The 10,910-nt window shown below is 40.3% G+C and overlaps 1 pseudogene; it reads right to left on the bottom strand.

Annotated features, from left to right (window-relative positions):
• Window positions 1-2,994: 2,994 nt before the first annotated feature.
• On the bottom strand, window positions 2,995-3,715 carry LOC110308532 (annotated as a pseudogene).
• Between the last annotated feature and the right edge of the window lie 7,195 nt (window positions 3,716-10,910).

The following is a 10,910-nucleotide window of genomic DNA, read 5'->3' as shown; positions in this document are numbered from 1 at the left end:
CTCATTCTAAACCAAAGTGACTTTAAAGTTACAGAAACTGTTAAATCTGCTGTAATTGTAAGAGGAGAGATTCGCTCCAATAAAGGGCATTGTGGAACTCTGTACTGAGCCATGAAATGTGCCCTGAGCCAAGAGCAAGTCCGTGGAAAGTCTGTCTTATGGAAGTGCAATTTCATTTGAAACACCTGGATCTCCTGGGTCAGCACCCAGAGACAATGGAAACTTTGCAGTGGGTCCTGACATTATGCCAACATGGGCACAGGACTTGACAGCAGTGGCCACAGTGTCCAGATTTTGTAGGCTATGAGGTGCAACATGTAGGTCAAAAGTGAACTTTTCAGCATTCTTACAGAGAAGTGCTTCTGGTACAATTTCTGTGATGTACAGGGTCCCTCTAACAGTCCCTGTGGGGTCACATAACATTGAACAACCAGGTCCTATGAATATATGAATAAAGCCACAGAGATGGAGTTTGGGGTTGGCAAATTCTTTGTAGGCTAATTCATTTTATTCAGGGCCTCAGATGCCAAGTATATGATGCTATAGGAACTGAGTGTTGCCATTGCACTGATGGCTTACTTTGTTTCTGTCATTCCATACTAGATGCTTCCATGCCTCTTCCCCAATTTGCAAAAGGCACATTTAAACTGTCTTATTGCATGTTGAAGTAGTGATCTTGAAATCCATGACTACTACTGGGACTATTAAAGTCTATGAGGACTTTTAGAGATGGGCTAAATGATATACCTATTAAGAGATGAAAGGGAAATTGGATGGTACCAGGGGAGAAGATTGTGGTTTAAAATAGGGTATTTGGTTCTCAAATTCCAATGAGCTCATTTGATATTTCTGTGAACATATTTCATATATATATGTATATATATATGTGTGTGTGTGTGTGTGTACATATATATGTGTTTATGAGGAAAAATCATTTTTATATCCTGACTTGGGGGAACTGAGGGAAGTTCAAGGCTTCTTGACTTTCAAAATAGCAACAATTTCAGCACCAGAGAAGCCAAAGCTAGATAAATCAAACCTCTGCATAGGGAACTCCAATAGTGGATGGTGGGCAATTATACACATCAGTGTGATCCCAGGAACTGTGCATCCTTGCTCCTGGGAGAGTGGGAGGTAAGCATGAGCTCAGGGAACGCCTGATGATTAATACTCACCTGAGTTGTGAAAACCCAGGGAAATGTTGCAGCAATTCTGGTAGAACTCTCAGAAAAACTAACTTTCTTACATAAGCTAATGAATGAAAATACAAAGTGTTGCAGTAAATCTCCAACCCAAATAAGCCTGGGCAATGAAAACACAACTCAGTTAATATGAATACATGCTGTGTGCATAGATTGGGCAGATCTACCACTATACTACCATCTTCTAAGAGACCCCTTAGAATTTGTGGTTTCTCCAGGCCAGGTGCTTCTGCTCCACTTTCCTCTTCTCCCTAGCTGTCCCCTCCCTCTCTCCCTCCCCCTCCCCCTCTCCCTCATTCTTGAGATGGCCCCCCCAACTCCTCATCTCTGTCACTTGCAAATTTCCATTCATTTTCATGGCCACGTGGCCATCCCACATGCTTGATCCTGAATTCCTGTTCCCCTCCCCATCCCTCCTCTTTCCCAGTTCCCTCTCTATCTGCCTCTTATGACTATTTTATTACCTCTTCTAAGTGAGATTCAGGCTTCTTTGCTTGGGCCTTCCTTCTTGTTTAGCCTCATTGGGTCTGTGCAGTGTATATGGTACCTGTATTTTATGGCTTTTATCCACTTATACGTGAGTACATATTGTGCAAGTCTTTTGGGGATTAGGTTACCTCACTCAGGATGATCTCAAGTTCCATGCATTTGCCTGCAAAATTCATGATGCCTTGGTTTTTAATAGCTGAATAGTATTCCATTGTGGTATTTTCTTTATCCATTCTTCAGTTGAGGAATATCTAGGTTGTTTTCACTTTCTGGCTAGTATGAATAAAGCTGGTATGTACATAGCTGAGCAAGTATCTTTGTGCAATGTTTGAGCAACTTTTGGGTGTGGCAGGGTCTTGAGGTAGAACAATTCCCAGTTTTCTGAGACAATGCAAAACTGATTTCTAACATGGTTGTACAAGTTTGTTCTCCAACAGCACTGAAGAAGTTTTTCCCTTGCTCGATATCCTCTCCAGTGTGTGCTATCTCTTGAATTTTTTTTTTATCTTAGCCATTCTGATGGGTGTAAGATGGAACCTCACAGTTGTTTTTGATTTGCATTTCCCTGATGACTAAGGACTTTGAACATTTCTCTAAGTGCTTCATGACCGTTCAATATTCCTCTGTTGAGAATTTTCTGTTTAGTTCTGTACCCCACTTTTTAATTGGGTTATTTAGATTGTTGGTTTCTAACTTCCTGAGTTCCTTATAAATTTTGGATATTAGCCCTCTGCCAGATGAAGGATTGATGAAGATCCTTTCCCAATCTATGGGTTGCTGATTTGTCCTATTGACAGTGTCTTTTGCCTTACAGGAGTTTTGCTGTTTCATGAGTCTCTATTGATCTTAGAGACTGAGACATTGATGTTCTGTTCAGGAAGTTGTCTCCTGTACCAAGGTGTTGAAGAGTATTTCCCATCTTCTCTTTTATGAGACTTAGTGTATCCAGTTTTATATTGAGATCCTTGATCCACTTGGATTTGAGTTTTGTGCAGGGTAATAAGTATGGATCTATTTGCATTGTTGAAGTTCCTCCCCCCCCTCCCCCTGCCCCGTTTTATGCTTTTGAATTCTTTATCAAAAATCAAGTGTCTACAGGTATGTGGGTTTATTTCTGGGTCTTCAATTCTATTCCATTGATCTATGTGTCTGTTTCTGTACTAATACGAGGCAGGTTTTTTTTTGTTTTTTGTTTTTATCACTATTGCCCTGTAGTACAGCTTGAGGTCAGGAATGGTGATTCCTCAGAAGTTTTTTTTTTTTTTTTAAGTATAAATCACTTATTTTCCTTATAATACTTAGCTCAGTACATAGATGGCTTTTCTTCACCCTTTGGGTTGACGATTTTCTCTAGGTTGCTGCTGATGGTATGATAAAGCTCAGCATAGAAGGCCCCTCAGGTCCAGCACCATGGCCCTAAGCGCCCCATACGCTGCTTCATCTCGCTCATGCACCAAGGCCTGGTAATCCATTCCATGGGTGTCCCTAGAGGCCTTGGCTACAGCATCCCCACATTCTGAGAAGGAGTTGGAAATGGTTGTCTGGAAAGCTTCTACTTTGGTCTTGACAGCATTCACTCTCTCCAGCACCTTCTCCTGAACTGCTACCCCAAAATCATTTCCACACTCAACCTTGGGGATCAGGTGCTGGATCTATGTGACTACCAGAATGCACTTCTCTTTGAGAGTCCAGACTTCTGGCTTAACCAAAGCAAGCAGGACCAGAAGCTTCTCATTCCCCGGGAGGAAGCTGCATTTAGGGACTTCTCTCTTCTCCTGCTTGTCTGTTTCCATCTCATCATCCTCCGGTGCGGGAATCTGGGATAGGGATGTCCAGAGGAGCCGAAGGGAGGAGAGGTCAGCCACATTGAGGGAATCCTCCTGCAAGAGCTGACTCAGGGATATGATTTTCCATGGCAAGAAAGTGCAGGGGAAGTCATCAGCCTCCTGGGAAAGATTTTGTCTGAAGACATCCACCTGTTTACCGGCGTCTCCACCCAAGTGAACCCCACAAGACTTGGCCATGCTTCCCCCAAGTTCTGTTTTTGTTCAGGATTGTTTTGGCTATCCTGGGATATTTGTTCTCCAATATGAAGTTAAGAATTGTGCTTTCAAGGTCTATAAAACATTGTGTTGGAGTTTTGATGGGGATTACATTAAATCTGTTGATTACTTTTAGTCCAGTGGCCATTTTCACAATGTTAATCCCACCTATCCATGAGCATGGGAGATCTTTTCATCTTCTGATATCTTCCTCAATTTTTTTCTTCAGGAACTTGAAGGTCTTGGCACACAGATCTTTAATTTACTTGGTTAGAGCTACAGCAAGATATTTTGTATATTTCATATTTATTGTAAAGACTGCTGTTTCCTTAATTTCTTTCTCAGCATGTTTATCATTTGTATAAAGGGGGCTACTGATTTCTTTGAGTTAATTTTGTATCCAGCCACTTTGCTGAAGGTGTTTGTCAGCAGTAAAAGTTCTCTGGTAGAAGTTTTGGGGTAACTCATGTATACTATCATATCATCTGACCTCTTCCTTTCCAATTTGTATCTCCTGATCTCATTTATTTGTCTTCTTGATGTAGCTAGAATTTCAAGTACTATATTGAATAGAGAGGGAGAGAGTGGGCAGCCTTGTCTTGTCCCTGATTTTAGTGAAAATGCTTTAAGTTTCTCTTCATTTAGTTTGATATTGGCTTGTTGTGTATTCCTTTGTTTTTGTTTAGGTATGTGCCCTGTGCCCCTGATTTCTCTAATACCTTTAACATGAAGGGGAGTTGGATTTTATCAAAGTCCTTTTTTTTTTCGTGTCTAATGAGATAATTGTGTGATTTTATTCTTTTAGTTTGTTTATATGGTAGAGTTGAAAGAACCTAGTGGGGAAACCCCAACTCAATTCCCGTTCGGCGTGCACCCAAGAATCACAAACAGACGACCATCTTGTTGTAAAAGCATGAGGTAGTTTAATGATGGAGCTCCGGGCCAACACATATCTCCTGCAGGAGACAGAGGTGTCAACGACATGGTGGAGTCATAATGGCGGAGCTCCGGGTCGAAACGTATCTCATGCAGGAGACAGTGGTTTCGACCCCAAGGCTTGGAAGCTAGGGACTTTTATAGAAAAGGGGTGGGGCTAGGGGAGGAATTGGCACGGCTTCACATGATTGGTTCATTTAAACATCAGCAGGCTGTCAGAAGGGTGGGAGATAGGGAGGCACCAGGCTAGCCCCGAATATCATTCTCTTTATCTCTCTTTATCTTTATTGTCAAGCAGCCTCAGGAATGTCTTAACGATGGGCCTGCCCGGGCATGCCCTGGCCTGTTCTGCTATGTTCTCAGCCTGAGGTTTTAAAGCTCACAAACAACTCTTTGGGCTATTTGACATAAATTACATGAATCACAGGTCTCAAGTTTTATTTCCTTTTAGAGTATGTTGATGGATTTTTTTATATTGAACCATCTAGGACGATCTACTTGATCTTGATGGATGATGTCTTTGATATGTTCCTGGATTTAGTTTGCAAGTATGTTATTGAGTATTTTCATTAGAGAAATCAGTCTGAAGCTCTCTTTCTTTGTTGAGTCTTTGTGTGTTTAGTTATCAGGGTGACTATGGCCTCATACACTTAGTCTGGCAGTGTTTCTTCTGTTCTTATTTTATGGAATAATTCGAGAAGTATTGGAATTATCTCTTCTCTGAAAGTATGGTAGAATTCTGCACTAAAACAATCTGGCCCTGGGAGATATTTGTATGGGAGACTTTTAATGACTGCTTCTATTTCTTTAGGGGTTATGGGGCTGTTTAAATAGTTTACCTTAACTGGGCGTGGTGGCACACGCCTTTGACCCAGCACTTGGGAGGCAGAGGCAAGCAGATTTCTGAGTTCGAGGCCAGCCTGGTCTACAAAGTGAGTTCCAGGATAGCCAGAACTACAGAGAAACCCTGTCTTGAAAAAACAAAAAAACAAAACAAAAATAGTTTACCTTGTTTTGATGTAACTTTGGTGATTGGTTCTGTGATGGTTTGTATATTCTTGGACCAGGGAGTGGCAACATTTGGAGGTGTGGCCTTGCTGGAATAGGTGTGACCTGGTTGGAGTAGGTGTGTCACTGTGGGTGTGGGCTTAAGACTCTCACCCCAGTTGCCTGGAAGTCAGTCTTCCACTAGCAGCCTTTGGATGAAGACGTAGAACTCTTAGCTCTGCCTGCACCAAGTCTGCCTGGATACTGCCACGCTCCCACCTTGATGATAATGGACTGAATTTCTGAACCTGTAGCCAGCCCCAATTAAATGTTGTTTTTATAAGACTTGCCTTGGTCATGGTGTCTGTTCACAGCAGTAAAACCCTAACTACGACAATATCTGTCTAGAAAATCGTCCATTTTGTTAAGATTTTTCCAATTTTGTGGAGTACAGGTTTTTGATGTAAGAATTAATGATTCTTCGAATTTCCTCAGTGTCAATTTTTATGCCTTCATTTTCATTACTAATTTTGTTTATTTGGATACTGTTCGTCTCGTGGTTAGTTTGGCTAAGGATTGGTCTATCTTGTTGATTTTCATGAAAAATCATCTCTTATTTTCCTTGATTCTTTGTATTGTTTTCAGCCCTGATTTTAATTATTTCCTGCCTTCTACTCCTCTTTGGTGTGCTTGCTTCTTTTTTTCTAGAATTTTCAGGTGTACCTTTAAATTGCTAGTATGAGAACTTCCTAATTTCTTTATAGAGGCACTTAGTGCTATGAACTTTCCTCTTAGCACTGCTTTCATTGTGTCCCATAAATTTTGGTATGTTGTTCCTTCATCATTGAATTCTAGAAAGTCTTTAATTTCTTTATTTCTTCCCTGATACAGAGATAGAGAGTTGAATAGAGAGTTGTTCAATTTCCAACAGTATGCGGGCTTTCCAGTGTTTCTGCTTTAATCCATGGTGGTCTGATAAGATGCAAAGTATTATTTTATTTTCTTATATTTGTTGAAACTTGCTTTGTGATCAACTAGTCAGTTTTGGAGAAGGATCCATGTGATGTTGAGAAGGTGGGTTTCTATGTATGATTTAAGTTTTACCAATGTTTATTTAACAAATGTGGGTACCCTTATGTTTGGGGCATAGATATTCAGAATTGAGATATCATCTTGGTAGATTTTTCTTTTGATGAGTATGAAGTGTCCTTCCCTGTCTCTTTTGATTAAATTTGGTTGAAAGTCTATTTTATTAGATATTAGAATGGTTATTCCAGCTTGCTTCTTGGTTCTGATTGCTTGGAAAAACTTTTGTCCAGCCCTTTACTCTGAGGTAATGCCTATCCTTATGGCTGAGGTGTGTTTCTTGCATGTAGCAGAATGATGGATCCTGTTTTTGTATCAATTCTGTTACCCTGTGTCTTTTTATTGGGGAATTGAGTCCATTGATTTGAGAGATATTAATGACCAGTAATTGTTATTTCCTGTTATTTTGATATTGTTGGTGTTCATATACATATGCTTTCCTTGTTTCTGCTGGTATGGAATTATTTCCTGTGCTTTCCTGAGAATTTTCCTTTTAGTATTTTCTGTGGATTGGATTTGTAGATAGATATTGTTTCAATTTGGATTTGTCTTGAATTGTTTTGTTTTCTTCATCTATGGTGATTGAGTGTTTTGCTGGCTATCGTAGTGTAGCTTGGCACCTGTGGTTTTGGGTGTTTTGTTTTGTTTTGTTTTGTTTTGTTTTGTTTTGTTTTGTTTTGTTTTGTTTTGTTTAGAGACAGGGTTTCTCTGTGTAGCACTGGCTGTCCTGGAACTCACTCAGTAGACCAACCTAGCCTCGAACTTAAGAGATCTGCCTGCCTCTGCCTCCCCAGTGCTGGGATTAAAGGTGTGTGCCACCACTCCCAGCTGTTTTTTTTTTAGAGGTGCAGGATATCTGTCCAGGCCCTACTAGTTTTAGAGTCTTTGTTGAAAAGACAGGTGTAATTGTGATAGGTAGACCTTTATATGTTACCTGGCCTTTTTCCCTTGTGCTTTTAACATTCTTTGTTCTGTAGATTTTGTGTTTTTATTATTATCTGTTGGGAGAATTTCCTTTTCCAAACCAGTCTAATTGATATTCTATAAGCTTCTTGTATGTTTTTAGGCATCTCTTTCTTTAGTTTGGAAAAGTTTTTTTCTATGATTTTGCTGAGAATATTTTCTGGGCCTTGGAGCTGGGACTCTGACTTCTTCTAGTCCTATTACTTTTAGGTTAGGTCTTTCTATGGCATCCCACATTTTTCTGGATGTTTTGTGTCAGGAAATTTTTAGATTTAACATTTTCTTTGACTGCTATATCAATTTCTTGGCTTGTATCTTCTATACCCGAGATTCTCTCTTCCATCTCCTGTATTAACTTGGTGTTCTCCTTCTCTTCCCTAGGTTTTCTATCTCCAGTATTTCCTCAGTTTGTGTTTTCTTTATTACTGTATCCACTTTCAGGTATTACACGGTTTTATTTATTTCCTTCACCTGTTTAATTTTATATTCCTGTATATATTTAAGGGATTTATTTGTTTCCTCTTTAAAGACCTCTACCAGTTTGATTTTATTTTCCTGTATTTCTCTAGGGGATTTCTTCTTTAAAGTTCTCTATCATCTTTATAAGATTGGATTTAAAGTCACTTTCTGTAGCAATAAATTGTTAAAAATCTGCTCTATGCTATATGCTCCTGGAGACCTGCTCTGCTCTTCTGTACCTGTCCCAGAGCTCTGGATTCATGAATGAAAAACATGCACATGGCAACTTATTTTTTTAATATGCCTTCACTATTTCAATGGCTGGGCCTCTTACTTCCAAACCTCTCTGCAGGTTGCACACTCTCCCCTCCAGTATTCCTGAGTTAACACTTACTAAACCAGGCTGGAGAGATGGCTTAGTGGTTAAGAGCACTGACTGCTCTTCCAAAGGTCCTGAGTTCAAATACCAGCAACCACATGGTGGTTCACAACAATCCATAATGAGATCTGACACCCTCTTCTGGTGCTGTCTGAGGACAGCTATAGTTTTTATTTCAATTCCCAGCAACCACATGATGGCTCTCAACCATCTGTACAGCTACAGTGTACTCACATACATAAAATCAACAAATAAATATTTTTAAAACAAAACCATGCGAAATCTATACTTTGTCCTTGGTGCCCTAGACCCTTCTGGGACTGCTTTCCCTTTTGCTCCTATATTTTGTCCATTTCTCCCTCTTGCTCCTGATTGGTGTGGTCAGTCCTACACCCATCTCCTTCATTTCTTTTCTTTTCTTTTCTTTTCTTTTCTTTTCTTTTCTTTTCTTTTTTTTTTTTAAGATTTGAAATGAACCCACACTCCTATGGTCACTTGATCTTTGACAAAGGAGCTAAAACCATCCAGTGGAAAGAAGACAGCATTTTCAACAACTGGCAGTTAGCATGTAGAAGAATGAAAATTGATCCATTTTTATCTCTTTGTACAAAGCTCAATTCTAAGTGGATCAAGGAACTCCACATAAAACCAGAGACAGTGGAACTTATAGAGGAGAGGGAAAGCCTTGAAGATATGGGTACAGGGGAAAAATTCCTGAACAGAACAGCAATGGCTTGTGCTGTAAGATCAAGAATCAACAAATGGGACCTCATAAAATTGCAAATCTTCTGTAAGGCAAAGGACACTGTCAATAAGACAAAAACGGCAACCAACAGATCCGATAGAGGGTTAATATCCAATATATGTAAAGAACTCAAGAAGTTGGACTCCAGAAAACCAAATAACCCTATTTTAAAATGGGGTACAGAGCTAAACAAAGAATTCTCAACTGAAGAATACTGAATGGCTGAGAAGCACCTAATAAAATGTTCAACATCCTTAATCATCAGGGAAATGCAAATCAAAACAACCCTGAGATTCCACCTCACACCAGTCAGAATGGCTATGGGCAAAAACTCAGGTGACAGCAGATGCTGGCGAGGATGTAGAGAAAGAGGAACACTCCTCCATTGCTGGTGGGATTGCAAGCTGGTACAACCACTCTGGAAATCAGTTTGGCCTTTCCTCAGAAAATTGGACATAGTACTACTACAAGATCCATCAATACCACTCCTGGGCATATACCCAGAAGATGCTCCAACATGTAATAAGGACACATGCTCCACTATGTTCATAGCAGCCATATTTATAGTAGACAGAATNTGGAAAGAACCCAGATGTCCCTCAACAGAGGAAGGGATACAGAAGATGTGGTACATTTATACAATGGAGTACTACTTAGCTATTAAAAACAATGAATTCATAACATTCTTAGACAAATGGATGGATCTGGAGGATATCATCTTAAGTGAGGTAACCCAATCACAAAAGAACACATATGATATGCACTCACTGATAAGTGGATATTAGCCGAGAAGCTCAGAATACCCAAGATACAATTTGCAAAACACATGAAACTCAAGAATAAGGAAGACCAGAGTGTGGATACTTCAATCCTTCTTAGAAGGGAGAACAAAATACCCATGGAAGGAGTTACAGACACAAAGTTTGGAGCAGAGACTGAAGGAATGAACATCCAGAAACTGTCCCACTTGGGGTTCCATCCCATAAACAACCACCAAACCCAGACAGTATTGCAGATGCCAACAAGAACTTGCTGACAGCAGCCTGATATAGCTGTCTCCCGAGAGGCTCTGCCAGTGCCCAACTAATACAGAAGTGGATGTTCACAGTCATCCCTTAGACGGAGCACAGGGTCCCCAATGAAGGAGCTAGAGAAAGTACTCAAGGAACTGAAGGGTTTTGCAGCCCCATAGGAGGAACAAAAATATGAACTAACCAGTACCAGCAGAGCTCTCTGAGACTAAACAACCAACCAACGAAAAAACATGGCAAGACTCATGGCTCTAGCTGCATATGTAGCAGAGGATGGCCTAGTCGGTCATCAATTGGGGGAGAGGCCCTTGGTCTTGTTCTATGCCCCAGTATAGGAGAATGCCTGAGCTAGGAAGCAGGAGTGGGTGGGTTGGGGAGCAGGGGGAGGGGGAAGAGGATAGGGGATTTTTGGAGGGGAAACAAGGAAAGGGGATAGCATTTGAAATGTAAATAAAGAACATATCTAATAAAAAGATTTATTTATTTATTTATTTATTATGTATACTTTACATGTATACTGCTTATGAGTGAAAGACCCACAACGTGAGGACTCCCTCACGTTCTGACTCAGGAGAGGCGACACCCCAAAAT

Source organism: Mus caroli, chromosome 13 (assembly GCF_900094665.2).
Source record: "Mus caroli chromosome 13, CAROLI_EIJ_v1.1, whole genome shotgun sequence".
Lineage (NCBI taxonomy): Eukaryota > Metazoa > Chordata > Mammalia > Rodentia > Muridae > Mus > Mus caroli.
Note: the sequence above shows the minus strand (reverse complement) of the source record. Positions and strands in the feature narration are given on the sequence as shown.